The sequence below is a fragment of the Musca autumnalis genome, unplaced genomic scaffold, assembly GCF_047663935.1.
Source record: "Musca autumnalis isolate F117 unplaced genomic scaffold, ASM4766393v1 scaffold_59, whole genome shotgun sequence".
In the NCBI taxonomy this organism is placed as follows: domain Eukaryota; kingdom Metazoa; phylum Arthropoda; class Insecta; order Diptera; family Muscidae; genus Musca; species Musca autumnalis.
This window is the reverse complement of record NW_027412188.1, coordinates 223,403-244,797: the sequence shown is the minus strand read 5'-3', so window position 1 is coordinate 244,797 and position 21,395 is coordinate 223,403.

The following is a 21,395-nucleotide window of genomic DNA, read 5'->3' as shown; positions in this document are numbered from 1 at the left end:
GAATCACTTTTTATTGAGCTTTCAGCCGGTAACTCAAAGGTATTGTTTGGTGTTGTTTATCTGCCTCCTCCTGGTGATTTTTCTTTCTTTGAGGATCAACATTCAGATATTTTCATGAGGTATTCGAATCTAGTGATAGTTGGTGACTTTAACTGTAACCTGTTCGATTTCCATAAATCTACATATGTTCGTTCTTGTTGCTTCCGGTTGAATCTGTCAATATTACACAATTCCAAGCCTACTCACTTTGATGTGTCGCATGGTTCAACTTCTCTGATTGATTTTGTTCTAGTCAGTGACTCTTCTATGGTTTATCAATCTGGTCAAGGTATTTGTCCTGCCATTTCTGATCATTCACTTATATTTGCTTCGCTTAATATTGGTGTTACCACATTCCTTGAATTTGTTGAATATAGGGATTATTCCAACATTGATTGGGATGGGTTTTACCTGTGCTTATCTAACTTCGACTTTGATTTGCTAAACGTTGCTGATGTTCATGTTAAATGTTCTATCATAAATTCCCTTATAATGGACTTATTTCAGTTTGTTCCTTTGGTTCGTAGAAGGATACATTCTAGCGATAACTGGATCAAATCAAACTCTATTACTTTTGCTCGCTCTATACGTGACTTAGCTTTTGGAGCCTATCAGTGTAACAAGAGTCGCGAGTCTTGGAAAGTCTTTTGTAGGTATCGTAATAAGGCGAAGTCTGTTATTCGGCGTGAGCGCAGAAAGTTTTATTCCAAGAAATTCAATGCAATGGGTTCAACTGCTCTGTGGCGTTTCCTGAGAGGATCTGGATGTCTTGGTGGAGATGATATTTCTTTTGATATTGATGTTAATGGTTTGAATGCTGCGTTTGTTGGTAACAATTCTCAAACTCTAGGTGTTGATTTCCCTGAATTTGATGGGACTGATACTGGTTTTTCATTCAGCTGCGTGTACGTTGATGATATTGTCATAGCACTTAGTAAAATAAAATACAAATCTATTGGAGTTGATGAAATACCACTGGATTTCTTAAAACTAGTTTTTCCCTATATATCTGATTATATTTTGGACTTAATAAATTCCATTATCACCTCTTCCGTCTTTCCTTTACAGTGGAAAAAAGCTCGCATTGTTCCAATACCGAAGGGTAATGTTGTTAACAGTTACGACGATCTCAGACCTATTTCAATTCTCCCTGTGTTGTCTAAAGTGTGTGAGCACATTATGAAGGATCAAATAATGTTACATGTAAGCAGGTATATGTATAATGGTCAGTTTGCCTTTCGTAGAAATCACAGTACAACGGGTTTATTACTCTATATGACTGATATGATTAGGAATAATGCTAATGCTAACATGAACACTATAGTTGTATCCTTAGACCTTACCAAAGCATTTGATTCAGTTTCTTTTCACGTATTGATTCGTAAACTTAGAAATGAGTTTAAATTTTCTGTTAATGCTTGCAAGCTAATGATGTCTTACTTGAGTGATAGATCGCAATTTGTGTACTATAATGGAGAGTATTCTACGTTGCTTTCCCGAACGTGTGGTGTTCCCCAGGGGTCTATAATGGGACCCTTGTTGTTCGTCCTTTACGTTAACAGCATTGCTGATTGCTTTAATGACGCACATTGCAGACCGTTGTTGTTTGCGGATGATGTTTTCCTGGTTTTCCGTGATGATAGAGCGTCTGTTGGTACCTTCGAGAATGAAATTAATTGTTGTCTTGGTCGATTTAGTCAATGGTGCTCTGAAAATGCTCTTTTGATCAACCCAGGGAAGACAATAGCAATTAAGTTTGGCTTTGGAAGTCAAGTTAATGACTTCAATAGTTTTTTAGATCAGAATCGGATCAGCTTCGTAGGTTCCCATAAAATCCTTGGAGTTATTATAGATGATAAGCTTTCATTCGAATTTCACATCGACTCTATTCAGCGGAAAGTCTTTAGTACTATTCGCAGATTATATTCTATTAATGTATACCTTCCTCCATGGGTCAAACGAAGACTAGCTTCAGCTCTACTCATGCCTTGTATCAATTATGGCTTAGAAGTGGTTTCTGGTACGATAGAACGAAATTTATTGAGGCTGAGACGTATTGTCAACTCTGTTGCCCGGTTTGTATTTGGTGTGAGACGTCGTGAGCATATATCTAGTTATGTTGAGAGCTTTTTGGGTGTTGATTTCGAGGAATTTGTCAATTGTAAGCTGTTGTGCACTTTTCACAAAATAATTAAGACTGGTACACCTGCTTCATTGGCTAACATGTTTAGCTTTATTTCTTCACCGAGGAATACACAACTCTTTATACCTAGAATATACAACTCTACTTTTGAAAAGTCGCTCTTAATACGCGTTGCAAGATTATGGAATTATTTACCTCTTGATCTGAGAGTTTTTTCACATTCAAATAATGCTTTTCGACTTAAAGTGCTGAATCATATTACTTCTCAACCTGAAATATAGACTTGCTCACAATGTTTGTGCTATTGCTTTATTTTCTTTTGTCTTCCATGACGTTTGCTATGTAACAACAATTTTCCCGCTTTTTATTGAGTCTATGTAAGTAATTATGTAATTATGTTACTGCTTATTGGCCACTTTTTAGCTATACTTTTTTCTCTTTCTTGATTTTCATTTTTTGATGGCTGGGGAGCCAATTATACCAACACGCATTAAAAATTAGATTTTGTAATTATTTCTACTCGGAATTTAACATTTTGTTAATACTATTTATTGGCCTTGAAGGCTTTTGTATTAGTAAATGGATTGAATAAATAAAATAAATAAAATTGCTTAAAGTACTGAAAAAAGAAAAAAATTAAATTTCATTGTAAAAATAATTAAATTAAAGAGAATGAAAATTGAACTAAACCCCTAGTGAACCGTTCAGTGGACACCGGCAAATTGAACGCATAAAGAAAAATAAATAAAAACATCAAAACAATTAGTGACAGTGAAAATAAAAGTGAATTCAATCAGCAAAAAATTAAAGGAAATATAAATAAAATTGGAAAAAGCCAAACATTGAGCGGTTAAAACAACAAAAACAAATTAACGCATAGAACAGTGAAAAAAAGTGCAAAATAATATATAACAACAAGTGCAAAAATGGAATAATACAAGAAATAGAAATATTGGAAATATACAACAAAAACATACAGATAGATCGGTGAGAGAAAATTGGAAAAAGTGAGAACATGGAATACAAAAAATAGTGGAAATACAAAAAGTTAAAATACAAAGAAAATAACAAAAAAATTAAAAAACAATAAATAAACTGTGCAAAATAAATATAACATAAAAGTGAAAAAAATTAATACCGGTTATGTACAAAAACAACGAGACAGTGAAATAGAACAACAACAAAATAAAAAGTGACATTTATATTTGTGGAAATAAAATAAAGAGAGTGACAAATACAAATCAACTACATGCAGTGGAACCCACATACACTGAACACGAACAGAAAACGATATTTTTTTCAAACATAAAAAAACACAAGTACATAAACAAAAGCACAATTTTCTCACAAGAAAAGGTCATTTTTAAATAATTATTTTTAAAAAAATACCAACAAAACAGCAAACAATTAACAAATAACAAGAAGAAGCACAGGAACTAGAGAGTGGTAACAAATCACACACAAACACATTTTTTCTTTATTAAAAGGAAACAAAGTGAGTACTTATGCATTTTCTGTTGTAGGTGTGATTCAAAGGATATAGGGTGCGGAAAAATACGACACCGACTCTGTAAACCCCTTGATGACGCGTCTTATTTTTGCATAATTTAACGCACAGACCCAAAAACCCATTTTCTGGGCGGACGTTGAACCTTTTTTACAATCACAGAGGAACACACATACACGTCCATTTTAAACACACATTCACAAACCTAGAATTGATTGGAAACGATTTGGAATCCAGGGAATTTAGCATCCAAAGCTTGGAAATTAGAGCTAAAATCTTGGAAAATATTACACATACAATCACATAACCTAGAAATCTTGCGCACACATACATTGAAAATTGAGAATTTGGTGTTAAAATCTTGGCAAGCTAGACACGCATACATACAGAACGTGAAACACTTATAAGAAAGGTTGGATATTTGCTGGAAATTTTGGTTCTTTTTTGTTCAGCTTGTGGAAAGTTGGAACATTTTGACACTTTTCTCTCTCGTACTCTCTTTGTCCGTCCCGCCTTTTATGGACTTTTTACACAAAGGCATAATCTGTTAGCCATTTTAAAAACAATAGAAACTCACAGTTTTTGGAAATACAATACGTTTGGTGGACAAGCATGAAAACATGGAGGTTAGATAACTTCAATTTATAAACTCAACCTTTATGAACATTTCATCCTTTATTATATTTATCAATTGCTAAAACATTTATTTTGCTCTAAAGAATTTGCCTTTGCTTTATGAACCATTTTTGTTTGAAACTCTGAAAATTTATTTCCCCAAACATTTTCACTTTTTCTGGGATTTGTTGAGTACATTTATTGGCTCAACAAAAAACTTTAAAACTTTGGAACAATCTAATTCTGGAAAATATACTGGCTCAAATAAAATAAAATCCTCCTGTAAGCGGAATATTAAGGATTTTATAAAATTTTGATAAATTTTGCTGCTGAAATTTGACACGTTGCTGAACCCATTAAGTGACAACCCAACAAATATTTTTGGAACAATCCTTTTTTAATAAAATTTATTTAAAATTTGTTGGATTTTTTGCTCATTTGTGCTTCTTATTGGCGTAAATCTCGTTTGGTGGACAGATAAGTGCAGCCCTTTTGTAGTTTCTTGCACATTTCTGACTCAATTTGGAAAAATTTATTCAACATTTTTTGGAACAAGTGCGTACATTTCTATTGCTTTTCTCGCCTCTACTATTTTATGCTCAGAATTTATCTTGTCGAATGCTCAATTTTATCTTGGCGGTTTTAACATATATTTGATAAAAACGTTCCCTTTTCTCTCACAAAAATCTCGTTAGTGATTCTAAAACCATTTAAGATCGTTTTGACTCCACAAATTATTCGTCGTTGATTTTTTTGGAAAATAACATCCGAAATTTTGAAAAATCAAAATTTCTTTTGGATTTGTTGTAAAACCAAAAAGAACAAAATTGTCCTCGTCATTGGGCGACTTTGTCAAATTCTTGCTAAGCAAAAATCTGTTCGAAAGTTAGACCCTTGACTTGGACAAATCTTTATGCGGAAAGTTTGCGTAAATTACGTAAATGATCTTAGTGATTACACGTCAATTTTAGCAATCGCGAACTAAACGGGGTGCCACCGTGGTGCAATGGTATGCGAAAAGTTTGCGTAAATTGCGTAAATGATCTTAGTGATTACACGTCAATTTTAGCAATCGCGAACCAAACGGGGTGCCACCGTGGTGCAATGGTATGCACACCCGCCTTGCACGCAGAAGATCGTCGGTTCGATTCCCGGCCAGGCAACATCAAATATTTTTCAACGGTGGCAAAATAAGTAATGTTGGCGACATTTTCTGAGTATTTCAGCCTTGAAAAACTTCTCCACAAATGGTGTCTTAAGACACGCCGTTCGGACTCGGCGATAAACAGTAGGTCCCATATCATTGAGCTAAATATGAATCGGGGTGCACTCATTGATATGAGCGAAGTCTCCCTTGTCCCGTATGGGATGTTGTGGAACAATGTTTTTTTTTTTTTTTTTTTTTTGAACCAAATAGACGACATACATTCACTGGAGTCATCACGACTGAAACTGGATTCGGTGTTCGACCAAGTTAAGCGATCTTATGAAGAGTGTCGAGACTATAAGAGACAATAAGAAGGAAGAAAACGCCAAACGAGAATCCCAAATGGAACAAAAAGCTAGAACAGAACCCGATTTCACCCCGATTTCGAGATTGCTCCCATGTGATACGGAGTCTTTTAAAGGAGGATACGCTGCCTGGCCAACCTTCAGAGATTTATTCACAGCCATATACATAAAAAACTCCAAAATGCGCAACGTGGAAAAGCTTTTTCATCTCATGCTGAAAACAACAGGCGAAGCTCAGAAAATTATAAGTCACGTGCCTTTCCTTAGCCTGGAAACTTTTGATAGACCGATATGAGAATAGGAGGATGCAGGTAAACGAGCAACTTAAAATACTTTTCAACCTCCCAAACGTGACCACTGATTCAAGTTTCACAATACAAAAGTTGCAGAGAACTGTAAATACTTGCGTGCAGACATTGGAAACACCCAAAATTCAGGTTTCTGGACGGGATCCAAAATCTAATTTATCTGTGTTCCAGTAAATTACCCAGATCTTTTTTGGAGGAATATGAAAATTCGCTGGAGGATTGCAAAATTTTGCCATCATGGGAAGATTTCAATAAATATCTTACTCATGAATTCAAAACCATGGAATCGGTGGAAAATTTCACTGTGCTACATTTTTAAGGTGATCTTGTGCAAACAATTCGAACTGAGGATTTTTTGAAAGTACAGACCCAAACGAACAGAAACCCTAGTTGGGTTTTGTTGTGCCAGATCCAGATCCGATTTTATGGCCCCATCTAAACATGGTTAAATATTGAGTTTTTAAAGAAATTCGGGGCTATATCTCTGAAACCAATGCGAATCTTCTTCTTACCTCTGAAGCAAATTTGTAGATAAGGACAAGAATAAAATATTTGGAGAAATAATGAACTCAAAAAACTACATTTATTGCCTCAAATTTCAAAATATATGCGAAAATTCCACAATTTTTATACATTTCGCACCGTATCTCCAAAACCGTTAATTTTTTCTGAATATTTTCTTTTGGAAAACACAACTCTTCAGAACATGTCATTGTTGTAAAATGCCTCTATGCCGTTGTTTTCAGTACATTTTTCTACGACGATTTAAAAAAATGTCAATAATGTAGTGAAATCTGAAATGCGAGCATAAACTGTTGGTGTGAACTGTGTTTGAATTACGTGTTGTAAAAGATATGATGCAAAATATCGCTGAAACAACATGATTTAAGCATTTTAGAGTTTCAGAATGTTCTAAAGAATTGTTGAGAACTTTATTTGGACGATTTTAGCAAACGGTAACTTGGTTCAACTCCCAATAGTTTAGCCGATACTGACCAGAATTTCAGCAGTTATGTAAAATGTTCTATATTTTATAGATTTTGATGCCCTAGATGGAGTTTTTCTTATGTGGTTTTTTCAAAAGATAAGTTTTACTAGTTTAGGGCTACAATATTGATAAAGACAGCAAGGCCAAATTCCTATTCGTTTCTGAGATAAAGGCCTGATAAATGCAAAAAAGTGTAGATTTAGCCCGGTTTAGATGAGGCCATAAAATCCGAACTGGATCTGACAGGACAAACCCCTACTAGGGGTTTTGTAGTCTAAATAACAACTTTCAAAAAATGCATACTAGAAGTTGTTTGCATTTTCAGTGTTGCATAGTGTATTAAGCCGAACTTTTCAAAATATAGTCAACCTAAAGTTGAGCCAAATAAAAGGATGTGATTCAACAACACTTTCCAGACAAATACACTTTAAAAAACTCAAATTACCGGAGCGAAAACAAAGACAACTTTTGCTCAACAACACAAACAACTATATCAAAATACGTGCCAACTGTGTAAAGCAAATCATTTTATTCAAGATTGTGCACAGAATTTACGACGTCAAAAATGCTCACTTATGCTACAATTGTCTATCTTCGAATCACGGAGTTAAAGAATGCAAGAGTCGTTTTGGCTGTAGGAATTGCAGTCAACGACATCATACTATGCTTCACAAAGGTACTGAGAACCGAACCACAACACAACCCCCAGAACGAGATGGTGAACGCCCTAGTACAAGTACTTCAACTCTAACTACATTTATACAGTCCACTTCGAGTGAAAAACCACTAAATACAACTACATTGACTCTCCAGGATAATGGAAACAACAAACAAAGCTCTTCAGAAACCTTGCTTTTTACAGCTCTTATGCAAATTGAAGCAAATGGCCAATTTTATGACGCCAGAGCAATAATTGACTCTGGGTCTCAGTCTACACGAGTCGAAACCAGCTTTAAATACGAAATTTAGGCACCCGTGTTGAAATCGTTACCTTCAAATTTACCGCCATATACTTTGGATAAGAATCAGCTCAGAGATGCCATTAATATGGAGTTAGCAGATCCTTGATTTTATGTCAGCCAACCAGTCGATCTTTTAATTGGAATGGATATAGCCCCATTTGTTTTTACAATTGGATCTCCGATGAAATCAATTGGTACTCTCTTAGCGCAAAGAACAGTTTTTGGATGTATTGTTGGAGGAATATTGATAGATGGATCACAGAAACAAAGACAAATTACACTTTGCAACACAATTGCTCTAGAGAAAATCTTAACACGTTTTTGGGAGGTGAAAGAAACCCCAAAACAGGTTTTGAGGTCAGAGGATGAGGTATTTTGCGAACAAAACTACATGGAAACCACTCAAAGAAATCCAGATGGTCGATACGTGGTTACACTACCCTTTAAAAAATGCGAAGAGCTTGGAGATTCGAGGAATATAGCACTGGCGCAATTCTACAGGATGGAAAGAAAGCTAATGAAAACTCCTGAAATTAAGGAACTTTATGATAAAACTATCCTAGAATATCTTGAGCTAGGACACATGCGAAAGATTTCTGCACAGGACATTAGCAAAGCTCCGAACTATTACCTACCTAAACTTAGGGTTGTTTTCAATGCGTCGAGTCCAACATCAAACAAGAAGAGCCTGAATGATAACTTATTTGCTGGACCAATCTTACAACAGGATATTGTGTTACAAGAACTGAAATGGAGATTCTTCAGATATGTATTTAATGCCGATGTGACAAAAATGTACCGACAAATATTATTGAGCCCCAAACAAACCCAATTCCAAAGGATTCTATTTAGGAAATTTCTCAACGATCCCTTGAAGACTACGAATTACCTACAGTAACATTCGGAGTACATTGCGTACCTTTTCTAGCTCTGCGAACTCTAATACAATTAGCTGAAGACGTCAAGGATACTCACTTTCTAGCATCAAAAATAATATTGGAAAATGTATATGTCGATGATGTGTTAGCCGGAGGGCACACGTTACAAGATACAATCAATTCTCGAAAAGAACTCATTTCTGCGATGGAATCTGCAGGGTTCGAGCTAATGAAGTGGACATCAAATGATCCACAGATTATTAACCCTTTCGGTGATTCTATGCCATATGGCATAACCAGTTTTTGAAGCCCGTTTTAAGGCAAAATGCTTATGGGCACCTTTTTTTTAATAATTTTGTATTTTTCCCTGAAGTGTTATCTAAAAATAATTCGACAAAAATTTTTGATTGGTGGACCCTATACATTGTTATGTCTCAAAGAGCAAGCGCTCCTCGTTCGATTTAAAATTTGCATGAAAATACCATCTTATAATTTTATATATTTTATTAACAAAATTTTTTTTTGTTAACTTTTTGTATTTAATTTAGTAGATTATCATTGTCTTAATAATTAAAACGAAAAAAAGATCCGAAATATAGTTCAATGGAGCTGCCAGATTTTTTATATTTCATACTATGCCATATGGCATAGATTTTTCCCAACGGAAATGTTTCACTTTGTTTGACTCCCAGATCTTCTGTTGTAAAACCCCTAGATCTTCTATAAGAAGACCTCCAGATCTTGTATAAATAGACCTCCAGATCTTCTATAAGAAGACCTCCAGGTCTTCTATACGAAGACTTCCAAGTGTTGAATAAGGAAACCTCCAGATCCACCATAGGAAAACCTCCAGATGACGTATAACAATTCTTGCAGATATTCTACAAGCGGACCTCCAGCCCTTCTATAGGATGACATTCAGGTGTTCTATAAGAAGTCCTTCAGATCTGCTATCTGAAGACATTCAGGTCTTCTATAAGAAGTCCTCCTGTTTTTCTATAAGAAGGCCTCAAATCTTCCATAAGAAGACCCTAGGTTTTCTATAAGAAGGCCCTAGCTTTTCTATAAGAAGACCCTAGGTTTTCTATAAGAAGACCATAGGTCTTCTATAAGAGGCTTTAAATTTTCTAAAAGAAGACCTCCAGATATTCTATAAGAAGACCTTCTATGTGAAGACCCCCAAATCTTCTAATAGTTGACCTCCAGATATTCTATGAAAAACCTTCATGTCTCCTATAAGTAGACCTTCTGGTCTTCAATGAGAAGATATTATGCTTTTCTATAAGAAGAGCCCCTGCTCTTCTATGAGAAGACCATCTGGTTTTTTATAAGAAGGTCTCCTGCTCTTCTATGAGCAGACCTCCTGCTCTTATATAAGAAGACCTGCTTCTCTTCTATAAGAATACCTCCTGCCCTTCTATATGCAAACGTCCTTCTCTTTTACGAGAAGACGTCCTGCTCTTCTATGAGCAGACCTCCTGCTCTTGTATAAGAAGACCTCCTTCTCTTCTATAAGAATACCTCCTGCCCTTATATATGCAAACGTCCTTCTCTTCTACGAGAAGACGCCCTGCTCTTCTATGATCAGACCTTGTATAAGAAGTCCTCCTTCTCTTCTATAAGAAGACCTCCTGCCCTTCTATATGCAAGCGTCCTGCTCTTATATGAAAAGACGTCCTGCCCTTATATATGCAAACGTCCTGCTCTTCTATGAAAAGACGTCCTGCTCTTCAAGAAGAGGACCTCCTGCTCTTCAAGGAGAGGACCTCCTGCTCTACTATAAGAAGACCTCCTGCTCTTCTATAAGAAGACCTCCTGCCCTTCTAAAAGCAAACGTCCTGCTCTTCTATGTGAAAACATCCTGTCCTTCTATGAGACGACATTTTGCTCTTCCAGGAGAAGACATCCTGCCCTTCTATGAAAGGACCTTCTGTTCTTCCTCTTCTATAAGGCCTCCTGGTCTTCTATAAGATGAAATTTAATTAAAAACTTGAATACATTCTATGCCATATGGCATAGTGTCCAAAAACCACTTTTCCAAACAAAATATTAAAAAATTAGTTTTGATTATTCATATAGTGGGCTTAAGTATATATAAAATTGGAAAAATATATTTTTCAGATCAAAAACAAAAAAGAAGCACCGAAAGGGTTAATGATTTACCAGCGGAAAGATTACTTCCTGTCAACTTACTCGATATTTCTGATGATACATCTACAAAAACCTTAGGGATACGTTGGAATATCTCTCCTTATAAAAAGAGAGAAGTACTTTCAACGATGATATTCTAAAACCCCTTACAATGCTAAATTGGAAAAACTTCGTCAAAAATAGTTGCGAGATAGAACACTTGAAAATGCCAAGATGGATTCATTTCTCACCAGACACAAACATCGAGATACATGGATTTTGCGACGCCTCAGAGAGTGCCTACGCAGCCGCCTTGTATATAAGAGTTGAAAAATAGAATAAACAAATTAAAACTTTGTTGCTAACGGCCAAAACTAGAGTTGCAAATATTAAAAAGATCTCTTTTCCACGGCTGGAATTATGGGGAGCCGTTTTACTGTCAAAGTTGACGCATACAATCTTAAAAAATCTTCAAATCTCAAACTTTTCATTACACTATTGGACTGATTTTACAATAGTCCTTACCTGTCTCAAGAAACCGTTGACCAATGGCAAACTCTCGTCGGAAATAGAATATCAGAGATTTTAGACAATGTGGGGAACAAAAATTGGCATCATATTGACTCAGAGGACAACCCAGCAGACATTGCTAGTCGCGGTTGCTCGCCTAATGAACTAAATAGTCATCAGTTATGGTGGCATAGCCCACACTTTTTAAAATTACAGAAATCCAGTTGGCCATTAAAGAAGTTAATGAAGAAACTAATCTAGAAGCAAAAAATGTAAAAATTCTGGCGATTAACATCGATGAAGATGCATTGCAGAATTTTTCCTCTCTATCAAAAATTTATCGAACATATTCTTATGCTTTGAGATTTTGGCGGAACGGTGAAAATAGACGGCATCTTCGAGTTTCATCGTTGGAGCTTACAGCAGAGGAAATTCAAAACGGACAACGAGCCGCCATTATACGAACCCAGAAATTCTACTTTGCCGATGAGTACGATGTTTTACAAAAACGCTCTCGAATATCATCAAGCAGTTCTTTGCTAACCTTGAATCCTTTTCTAGACGCAAAAGGCATTATGCGCGCACATGGTAGGCTCGTACAATCGCCGGCACTCACCTACAATGAACGGCATCCTATTATTCTGCCCTACAATGCGAAGTTGACACATTTGCTTGTTGAATTTTCACACAAAGTAACGTTACACGGTGGAAACCAGTTACTAACACGTATTTTGAGATCTGAATTCTGGATATTCAGACTAAAGCCTTTAATAAAAAAAGGTTATTAACAACTGCAAACCATGTATATTGTACAAAAGTCATGCTCGAAAGCAAATAATCGCATCTCTGCCCCCCGAAAAGACGTTATTGTCACACTCATTCAACACAACAGGGGTTGATTTCGCTGGCCCATTCAACATCAAAAACTTCACTGGTAGAGCTTGTTTGATCACCAAAGGCTACGTCTGTGTTTTTTTTTTCTGTTTCGCGACAAAAGCTATGCACCTCGAAGCCACCAGCGATTTATCAATCACGTACCATCACGTATTTACACAGACAATGGTACACATTTTGTTGGAGCCGCCGAACTCTTGAGAAAGGGCCGACTTTCTTTTGTAAAAACCCTTCAAAACTCAGTCATTCACCAAAACATCCAAAATTATCTTAATTGGAAATTCATTCCTCCGGGCGCTCCTCATAGGAGGCAGGAGATAAGTCTTTTAAAACATATTTACGAAAATCGATTCCAAGAATGAACTTTACATTTGAGGAATTTTGTACTATTCTTACACGGATTGAAGCATGTTTAAATTCGAGACCACTCAGTTCTGCTAGCGAAGATCCAAACGATCTATCACCACTAACACCCAAACGATCTATCCCCACTAACACTCACTTTTTGATTGGCACGCCAATTCTTGCTCCACCCAAACCTGATTTCTCAGATTGTGACATAAACTTAGCAAATAGGTGGAAAAGGCTCAAGATTATTTCCCAAAACTTTTGTCAGAGATTGAAGTTAGAGTATCTTAGAGAATTACACCGTAGAACAAAATGGAAATATCAACAAGACAACCTAAAAGAGGGCGACTTAGTAGTCATTAAGGACGACAGACTAGCTCCCAATGAATGGAAAATGGGAAGAGTCGTTAAAACATATCACGGGGTAGACACCAACGTAAGAGTTGTAGATATACGTACTAGTGGGGGAATAGTAACTCGACCCATAACGAAGGTCGTAAAATCATTTACCGCATGACTAGTCGGACTCCTTACTTGTTAAAATCTTGGTACTCGCCTCTCCCTCTTTTCAGATATGGCAGCCTCCTTGCAGGATCACATCGTGTCAGCAGACAACGGTGCACCAGTACAAGCCCGAGGACCCCGATCCCGTTCACCTGACACGTACGCGACAATTTCTTCCGCCACCACACGTACCATAGCTGTTGTCACAAAGACAAGGTCCCAATCGAACCTCACAACTACATCGGGAATCATCGGTTGAGGCTCTTGAATTTGGGGAGCCCCATGTAAAAGGGTGTGGTGGCAGTTGTTGCATGGCGCGAGGTAGCTTCTTGACAGACAGTTACGACAGTAGCTTCGCCTCTCTACTGTCTCGTATCTTTGATGGGGTGACATATCGAGGAAGCGGCGACAGGTACTTAGCGCGTGGTCATCCTGACACAAACAGCACGCACGCTGCCAAAAGCTAGGGCGATCACGGCGGGCATCTTGCTGGCGACGGCGCTGGGATGAACGGCATCTATCTGGTTGCTGGTGATGCTGTTGGCGCTGGTTTCCAGGGGTCGTCGGGCTTGTACTGGTGCACCGTTGTCTGCTGGCACGATGTGATCCTGCAAGTAGGCTGCCAGATCTGAAAAGAGAGAGAGGCGAGTACCAAAATTTTCACAAGTAAGGGGTCCGACTAGTCAGGCGGTAAATGATTTTACGACCTTCGTTATGGGTCGAGTTACTATTACCCCACTAGTACGTATATCTACAACTCTTACGTTGGTGTCTACCCCGTGATATGTTTTGACGACTCTTCCCATTTTCCATTCATTGGGGGCTAGTCTGTCGTCCTTAATGACTACTAAGTCGCCCTCTTTTAGATTGTCTTGTTGATATTTCCATTTTTTTTTTTCCATTTTTGGGAAATAATCTTGAGCCCTTTCCACCTATTTGCTAAGTTTATGTCACAATCTGAGAAATCAGGTTCGGGTGGAGCAAGAATTGGCGTGCCAATCAAAAAGTGAGTGTTAGTGGGGATAGATCGTTTGGGAGTTAGTGGGGATAGATCGTTTGGATCTTCGCTTGCAGAAGTGAGTGGTCTCGAATTTAAGCATGCTTCAATCCGTGTAAGAATAGTACAAAATTCCTCAAATGTAAAGTTCATTCTTGGAATCGATTTTCGTAAATATGTTTTAAAAGACTTATCTCCTGCCTCCTATTAGGAGCGCCAGGAGGAATGAATTTCCAATTAAAATAATTTTGGATGTTTTGGTGAATGACTGAGTTTTGAAGGGTTTTTACAAAGGCGAGTCGGCCCTTTTTCAAGAGTTCGACGGCTCCAACAAAATTTGTACCATTGTCTGTGTAAATACGTGATGGTACGTGATTGATAAATCGCTGGTGGCTTCGAGGTGCATAGCTTTTGTCGCGAAACAGAAAAAACACAGACGTAGCCTTTGGTGATCAAACAAGCTCTACCAGTGAAGTTTTTGATGTTGAATGGGCCAGCGAAATCAACCCCTGTTGTGTTGAATGAGCGTGACAATAACGTCTTTTCGGGGGGCAGAGATGCGATTATTTGCTTTCGAGCATGACTTTTGTACAATATACATGGTTTGCAGTTGTTAATAACCTTTTTTATCAAAAGCTTTAGTCTGAATATCCAGAATTCAGATCTCAAAATACGTGTTAGTAACTGGTTTCCACCGTGTAACGTTACTTTGTGTGAAAATTCAACAAGCAAATGTGTCAACTGCACATTGTAGGGCAGAATAATAGGATGCCGTTCATTGTAGGTGAGTGCCGGCGATTGTACGAGTCTACCATTTGCGCGCATAATGCCTTTTGCGTCTAGAAAAGGATTCAGGGTTAGCAAAGAACTGCTTGATGATATTCGAGAGCATTTTTGTAAACCATCGTACTCATAGGCAAAGTAGAATTTCTGGGTTCGTATAATGACGGCTCGTTTTCCGTTTTGAATTTCCTCTGCTGTAAGCTCCAACGATGAAACTCGAAGATGCCGTCTATTTTCACCGGTATTCCGCCAAAATCTCAAAGCATAAGAATATGTTCGATAAATTTTTGATAGAGAGGAAAAATTCTGCAAGGCATCTTCATCGATGTTAATCGCCAGAATTTTTACATTTTTTGCTTCTAGATTAGTTTCTTCATTAACTTCTTTAATGGCCAACTGGATTTCTGTAATTTTAACCAGTGTGGGCTATGCCACCATAACTGATGACTATTTAGTTCATTAGGCGAGCAACCGCGACTAGCAATGTCTGCTGGGTTGTCCTCTGAGTCAATATGATGCAAATTTTCGTTCCCCACATTGTCTAAAACCTCTGATATTTTATTTCCGACGAAAGTTGACCAATGGCAAGGCGGTTTCTTGAGCCAGGCAAGGACTATTGTAGAATCAGTCCAATAGTGTAATGAAAAGTTTGAGATTTGAAGATTTTTTAAGATTATATGCGTCAACTTTGACAGTAAAACGGCTCCGCATAATTCCAGCCGTGGAAAAGAGATCTTTTTAATATTTGCAACTCTAGTTTTGGCCGTTAGCAACAAAGTTTCAATTTGTTTATTCGATTTTTCAACTCTTATGTACAAGGCGGCTGCGTAGGCACTCTCTGAGGCGTCGCAAAATCCATGTATCCCGATGTTTGTATCTGGTGAGAATTTAATCCATCTTGGTATTTTCAAGTGTTCTATCTCGCAACTATTTTTGACGAAGTTTTCCAATTTAGCATTGTAAGGGGTTTTAGAATATCATCGTTGGAAGTACTTCTCTCTTTGTATAAGAAGAGATATTCCAACGTATTCCTAAGGTTTTTGTAGATGTATCATCAGAAATATCGAGTAAGTTGACAGGAAGTAATCTTTCCGCTGGTAAATCATTAATTATCTGTGGATCATTTGATGTCCACTTCATTAGCTCGAATCCTGCAGATTCCATCGCAGAAATGAGTTCTTTTCGAGAATTGATTGTATCTTGTAACGTGTGCCCTCCGGCTAACACATCATCGACATATAAATTTTTCAATATCATTTTTGATGCTAGAGGGTGAGTATCCTTGACGTCTTCAGCTAATTGTATTAGAGTTCGCATAGCTAGAAAAGGTGCGCAATGTACTCCGAATGTTACTGTAAGTAATTCGTAGTCTTTAAGGGATCGTTGAGAGATTTCCTAAACAGAGTCCTTTGGAACTGGGTTTGTTTGGGGCTCAATAATATTTGTTGGTACATTTTTGTCACATCGGCATAAAATACATATCTGAAGAATCTCCATTTCAGTTCTTGTAACACAATATCCTGTTGTAAGATTGGTCCAGCAAATAAGTTATCATTCAGGCTCTTCTTGTTTGATGTTGGACTCGACGCATTGAAAACAATCCTAAGTTTCCATGTGATCTTCTCGGGTCTGATAACCGCATGATGAGGTAGGTAATAGTTCGGAGCTTTGCTAATGTCCTGTGCAGAAATCTTCCGCATGTGTCCTAGCTCAAGATATTCCAGGATAGTGTTATCATAAAGTTCCTTAATTTCAGGAGTTTTCATTAGCTTTCTTTCCATCCTGTAGAATTGCGCCAGTGCTATGTTCCTCGAATCTCCAAGCTCTTCGCATTTTTTAAAGGGTAGTGTAACCACGTATCGACCATCTGGATTTCTTCGAGTGGTTTCCAAGTAGTATTGTTTGCAAAATACCTCATCCTAATACCACAACTTGACCAAAAATCATGAAAAATTCAAATGTTGTGTAGCGCTACGTAAAGCTATTTTAAGGGGTTATGGCCACTTATAAGCATGAGAAAATCCATTTTCATGATTTTTTTATAAAAAATCTATTAAACCTTAAATTACCTTCTATTTTTTTTGAAAATCTTACTTTTAAATGCCCGCTTATAAAGCACTGTTTTTACTTAAGCAGTTTGCGGTACCCACTGTAGCTTGAAAAAGAATAAACCGATCAGCATATATTTTTGTGGGATCATTAAGGCCTCCACTCATTTATCAGTCTGTGCCGTCAGTCCGATGAACCCTTTCTGTATGTGTGACTGACAACTGTGTAGCACAAACCATCAGTCAAGTCTAAAAATCTTGAATTTCTCCTCCAAAAATGAATGAATTCTACGTTTTTTGTGTTCCAACACCAACATTATTTTCTGTTTTTCAAAATTATTTATTGACAATTTGAAAATAAACACAATTCGCCCAGACTGATGGGGGTTCATTTGGAAATCAAAACTATTTTGATTTTCATCAGTCTTGGAAAACTCACACATACATTCTCAAAATTTCAAAAATTTACACATACTACCATAAATGCTGGCAGTCAGACTGACTAATGAGTGGGGGCCTTTACGAACCTAATAATCTTGTCCATTATCGAAAAGGAATTAAAAAATAAATTTTTAAAAATTTTGAACAGTTACAATCAAAATTTCTATTTTAACAAAAACAAAACACCGTACAAAATTGATATTTTTTCTGACATGATTTATGTGTACAATATTCCCACAATATCATATAAAGTGCCACTTTGAGGAAAAGAAGTTTTTAGTTTCTATGCTACATACAAAACACAATAACTGTTTCCCTTCGAAACTTTTGTCCGATGGACTGGAAATTTTGGCACATATTCTATTATATATTTTATATGAAATAATGGTACAAAGTATATAAATTCAATAGAAAGAATTCATAATATTTAGTCCCAATTTACATAAGGCGAGTTTACTTGCGGCAAGTCTCAGTTTCTAGGAGAGACACGTAAGGCGTATAGAAGGGGAAAAAAATTGCTCGTACCTACAATTTTCAGGCAATTCCTTTTATATTATTCGTTTTTGACATTATTTTCATTGTTTTAAAAACAAAACTTGCAGAAACAGAATTGCCTGTATAAACGCAAGAGGCAAGTTTAAAAGAGAACGAGAAAAATTGCCGCAAGAAAAATAGTTTAATGTAAATTGGGACTAAGGATACAATTTTAAGTATTTACAGAGTAGGATATTTAGAATTGAAAATAGACAATATCGGGCCACGTTCGGTAATGTTGCCATGTAAAATTTATTGAAGTATATTGAAGTTTTTAATCATACAGGTCCACGTTATGGTTTATCGCAGAATTGTACAACAACAAAGAATTGCCGTTGTCTTTGCTATAGCAAGATTTTCACTATTTCGATTATATTAGCCTAATTATACCCTCAGCCTTTAGGCTAAGGAGGGTATATGAGGAAAAGTAAAATTTTTTTAGTTTCCATGAAGCCAAGGTTTGCACTATTATAATACGCGAACTATTGTAGTTTACCAGTAACTATGACTATTGCTGGATTATTTTATATGTTTTTGTACAAAGCTCAAAAATTTAGCAAAAAAATTTAATTTACGTGGTAGTTACGACCGCGTAAAGGAAAAAACATAGGTAAAAACACGTTGAAGCTAAACAGGTTTTTTACATTGCTATTCGATTTCTGATTAAACCATTCAAATGATGGACATCTGTCCAAAGTAAAAGTAGGAGAATACAAAATGAAGATTACACTTCTAACAAATTTCCACTGCATCCACCTTTTATGGATGCTGACATTTTGAAGCCGGATTTCAGGTGTTTTTTGTATTTTTTATGTAACTGGGACGCGCATTCGGATATTTCGAAAAACCAATTATAGGATTAAAGAATTCGCGATTTCGCATAATCTGATATATATATTGAGTACGTAGCCCACACAGCAGCAGAGTAATCTACTGCCAAAGGCCAAAATTTTGTGTAATATTTTTTCTAAAAAACCTATTTTTTGGGTACGGTATTTACAATATCGTTTTGAGTGTGCTGGTACCCCGCGATATTTTAGTTTTTCGACGATCCGGATCATATGAATCACAGATCATAAAAATCCATCTAATAGAACGGCGGAAATGGCTACTGCAAAAATTGAAAAATTTGCGAAAAATGTTTTTCAAAATATCGCTGACTAATTCGCGTTTTATGTGGATCGTTTCCATTTCAATGAAGAAAGTGAATCATCACTCGCGTTTGTGCGAAAACAGCGGTTTGAAAAATTTAGTGGCGCTGTATCCGATTTATCCAAAACATACTGTGTGATGCTACATCCACGGTTCTTGATGGATTTTATTGAAATATGTTTAGATGGATGCATTTTTTCACGGTTAATAGTGAAATCGGATGCGCGTAAAAAGTGTATGCACTTTGTGCAAAATATAAGCGTTATACAGTTTGTTGCACACTAAACTGCAGACGATGCTACATCTTAGCGGCCAAAGTAAATCCTGGCAAATGTGTACAAATTAAAAGAGAAGAATTCGCTGTATTGGTAAACCGCATGCGCATCAAGTGATTTTGAGGATTTCGCGTTTTACACGCATTTCAAAATGAACATTACCCGATACAATTTTATTTCAAGATTATGGGGTATAATTACACTGTGACACAAAAGTGGACAAATTTTTTTTGCAGGATTTCTGATGCACAAATTCGGTTTTGTGGGAGTCCATAGAAGACGAAAATACCTTTGGTTTCTTTGGGTCACTTCGGTTTTGAATTTAATAACGGTAAATGTAGTGAAAAATGGACTTTCTTGGATTTTCAATTTTAAACATATACTACTTCTTTTTTCCACAACCGATTTGCACGCACTGTTTTTCATTATAAAGGGCAGAGTAATGCCTTTGGAACAAGCCATAGAGTTTTAAAATCGGTTAACAAATGGCTATGTAATGGTGGTTTAAGTGTGACAAAAACGCATTAAAAAACAGTAAAATGTTTTTCCTTGTGCTCTAGGCTGCGTAAACGACACCTAACAGTACAATTATTTACTGTTAACAAGTAGGAAATTTAGGTGGCTTTCCAAAATGGGAAAAACCAACGAAATCGGTTGAAAAATGAATGCGTTATGGCATTTTTTGTGTTTTAACTTTTTGGTTTTTTTCATATTTTCCTTTATGCATTAGAACCCCTGCAAATTTTCACTGTAGCACAGTGTTATTAAAGGAACCCAACATTTATTTGAAAGATATCCATATCTTCTGCTAGATGTTAGCGTGTTTTCGAGAAGTGAAATTTAACTAAAATAGAAGAAAAACTCCGATTTATTTTTCTCACATTTTGTTCAACTAACTAACAAAATAAATTTTAATAAATATTTTCTCTTACAAAAATTTTATAAATTTCCTCAATATATTTTTTTGTTTTCGCTATAATATGAAAACCACTAAACGTATTTGTATAGTTTTGGTTTCATTTGAATCTTCGCGATGTATAGATTACGTACATATTTTTTATATATTTTTCAGAGGCATAAGCAGGTTGAATTTTATTAAAACAAGTTGCAAACTACCAATTGTTTGGAATTCTTTACTAATTTCCGCGAAAATTCACAACTTTTTCACTAAAGTTATGGGACCTCAGTAAACATATAGTATGTAGGGAGCCCCTAATTAAGAGAGTTTCTCAATATAATGATTAGAGTCTTTTAAAGATTTTTTCTTTTTATCAGAATTGAAACCGCCATAACTTTTGCGCGCAACAACCAATATTAGTATCACGAACAGATTTAAGAATGGCATTTTTTCCCAATCTATGTACCAAAAATCTTTCATGTAGCTAACAAAAAAAAAATTTTAATTTTTTTTATGGAAAACTAAAAAATTTTGTCTTTTCTTCATATACACTTTGATACGATGAAAATGTGCCTCATCGAAATAATGGTTTTAGACCCCAAGTATGTTTGGACGAAATGTGTTTCAGACAATTTGGAGTCGATCTAGCCATGTCCGTCCGACTGTCTGTCTGCCTGTCCTGCTGGCTGGAGCGCACGATAACTCTCGAACGGATGAACCGATTCGGTTCAAATTTTGGCTTTCGTAATATTTTGCCCAAAACTTAGTTTAAGTTCGAAGATGAGCTACATCGGTCCACTCCTTCCGGTACCTCCCCCACAAAAGTTCGAAAATGTTCGGAAAGTTTGTGCGCACAATAACTCTTGAAGGGAGTGACCGATTTGGTCCATACTTTGTATAGTGTAAACTTTTTACCGGAGTAATATGAG